Source organism: Belonocnema kinseyi, chromosome 1, assembly GCF_010883055.1.
Source record: "Belonocnema kinseyi isolate 2016_QV_RU_SX_M_011 chromosome 1, B_treatae_v1, whole genome shotgun sequence".
Lineage (NCBI taxonomy): Eukaryota > Metazoa > Arthropoda > Insecta > Hymenoptera > Cynipidae > Belonocnema > Belonocnema kinseyi.
The window spans coordinates 77,970,947-77,974,043 of NC_046657.1; the positions used below are offsets into that span (position 1 = coordinate 77,970,947).

Genomic DNA, 3,097 nt, shown 5'->3' on the forward strand with positions numbered 1-3,097 from the left:
GCCAAGGAGAATGAAAAGAAAGAGAGGTATCGAGACCTTATAAGGGAGTTGCAACGATTCTACCCGGAATATTCTGTTAAACTGATCGTCCTTATCATCGGCACTCTTGGAGGTGGCAAGCTTTCACTCGCTAATGGCCTAAAAAGCATCCCTGCGTGTCAACAATATGCTAAAACACTTGCGGGAAAAATGCAGAAGGCGGTAGTCCTTGGATCGCTCCATGTTCTTAGGGTGCATGAGGCTTTTGCTGGATCGTCGTATTGATTCCGTTACAGACTGTAACCACCTATCTCACGGTCGTGAGATATGGTTGAGGCTGAAATTTTACCGCGATTTCGCTGGGAGCGGGTGCAATTTTTCAGATTAGCACCCGCTCCCAGCGAAATCCTGCGGTTGTCCTTATGACAAATTTTGAATGCGTGCGTGTGTACGTATATATATATATAATTAAATTTATGTAAAATATTAATAATATTAATATTAAATAGCTCCTAATATAGAATACATTAAATTTGAAGATTATCCTCTAAGTTTTATTATATAAACACCTTATCATAAAAAAATGGTAAATTAAAATAATTGAGTATACTTTATTATGTTGTATCTATTATAATAACATTGTATCGTTGAAAAATTATTAAAACCAATGCCTAGTTAAATGATTACTTTTAAACTGTAATTGGAAACTAAACAATTAATTAATTTTACAACTTAATAGTCGAACTACACGGAGAAAAATGCAAAAATAATTTGTATGAAGAGTGCTGTATTGCATTACAGATTATTATGATACTAGTGACTGTTGCTCGAGTAGATATCCTTTCTAAAGCGTTAAGTTGTGATTACTAGATTACACCATTCCTATATCTCTAAATAACTGTTGTGTAGACTAATAAAATTAAATGTGATATAGATCTTACTTTGATGCATTGCAATAAGGTACCTTTTGTAAAAGGCACCTCATTTATTAAATACTCGTTAAAATATATTACTGCGTATAGTTAAGATTAGAGTCGAAACAAGATGTGTCGTGCAATGTCAAATATTCGAGGCACATAGAGACGCTCGTATTAGCAAATAACGTTGAGTCCGCGAACATTCTGGGACTCTTGACCAGAAAGCTACCACCAATATCACGCAAGCGCAGTAGCGCTACATTACCGCCGACAGTTTGTGAGTTCGCGCCATTCTCGACTACCATTCTCCACTCGTGTAAATTATCTTTTATATTATAATCAAATTCCTATATAAAATCTTCAATTTCTACTAAAAGCCACTTTAAAAAATGTTATGACTGTTATAGTGCGTTACCGCCACACGAAATCTTTATTTTCCCGGAACAGAATAAGTTTTTTCTATAAACTCTTTTTTATTCTTACAGCTAAAACTGCACGCTACAACTACTGTTCTTATCTTTTTTATTATTAAAAAATATATAAAAATTTGATCGAAAAATGGCTTCCCTTGCTCCGAGATATGATTATGTAGATCAGGGGTCTCTACAATCCACAGGTGCAGCGTGACCCAGGATCGTTCGGCCTTTTTCAAGGTCTACCAATTTTTTTTCTACGGGAAACTGAGAGGAGATTTATGACCCCTTTGAAAAAAAATCCTAATTGGAAGGGCTCGGAGAAACCTTTTTTCTGGTATATCTTGACAGAGCTTGAAATACAAAGTTATTTATTTAAAGTATTTGACCTAAGCAATTGCCGATAATTGTTCACAAATAAATGTTTTCATCAATAATAAAACTAACTAATAAAAAAATACTAATAATAATTAAAATAAATGGTCAAAAATAAATTCAAGGTGTTCAAAATGTAAGAGTTTTTTTTTCGAATCGAGAATCTGTAAATAAAATTATTTCAGAATAAAATATTTAAAATAAAAAAAATTAAACACTTTAAAAATTGATTACTTAAAAATCTAAAGGAATTGAAATTGCATTGGCGCTTTTAAATAAAAATATATTTTAATTTGATAGTAACTTCAAGTACATTGAATTTTTCAAAGTCGAAGATGCTTAAATTGTAGAATTTTACATTTTTATTACATTTAAAAAAAATTAAAATTTATGCCACAAATTAGTCTAAGATAATAAATTAATTTTTCGTCATTTTTACCTCTCAAAATGTAATTTTTAAAAATTATAAACCTTTAAAATTAAATCATTCGAAAAAACTTCAAAAACAAAATTAATTTTTAATTTTTAATAGAAAAGTTTTGAAATAACGCTATCGCAACTGAAATCTACGAGTTTCGATTGTTTCAGATATCTAACTTTTTTTTAATGTTTAAAATTGGAATGAATAAAACGCATTTCGCTAATGGAATGAGATACGCCAAAACAGAAAACATTTTTCAATTCAACTTCAAAATAGTATATAAGTATTCACCCAAGAAATTTTTTTTGCCTGCCGCTCTTTGTTCGTCAACGCTACGTTTTTACTGAGATGGGTTGGCTTTCTGCGGCAGGGATTCATTGTTAGACCGGATACTCAATGTGAATAAAAAGTTACCCTACCGATAGAAATCTCTGAGTATATTCTAAAAATTCTCTAGGGTCAGAGAAACTCAGAGAAATTCTCCGCAGGCACTCAAGTAGATATATTTAAAGGTCCAGGTAGTTCTGTTAAATGTTTTAAAGGTCTTAAAATGGCGTTTCCGAAATTGAAATAGAAATACAATCATAAATAACAAGCAGAGAGGCTATATCAATAGAGTAACCGACACTCAGTAAGGGTCCTTCGTTAAGCTTTCGGATTAAAATTTAGAAATAGATTTTTTTATTTCAAAGTTAACAGCCTAAAACATAATAATCCCGAATTTACAAGTTTCGATTGTTTCAGATATCTAACTTTTTTTTAATGTTTAAAATTGGAATTAATACGACGTTTCTCGTAAATGGAATAAGATACGCTAAAAAGACAACATTTTTGAATCCAACTAGAAACTTGTACATTAGTATATAAGTTATAATTATAAATAAGTATAATGAGAAAATTCATTACCTGCTAAGGTTACCGCCACCATTGCATCACAAAAAATCTTTCATATAATTGAAATTGTTTCAACTTTATTTGTATAATGTTCGTCT

At 31.0% G+C, this 3,097-nt stretch overlaps 1 protein-coding gene across 4 annotated transcripts in view; it reads right to left on the bottom strand.

Moving 5' to 3' along the window:
• Window positions 1-3,097, bottom strand: part of LOC117182953 (U4/U6.U5 small nuclear ribonucleoprotein 27 kDa protein) — a 68,678-nt gene that overhangs the window by 44,660 nt on the left and 20,921 nt on the right. The window lies entirely within an intron of this gene.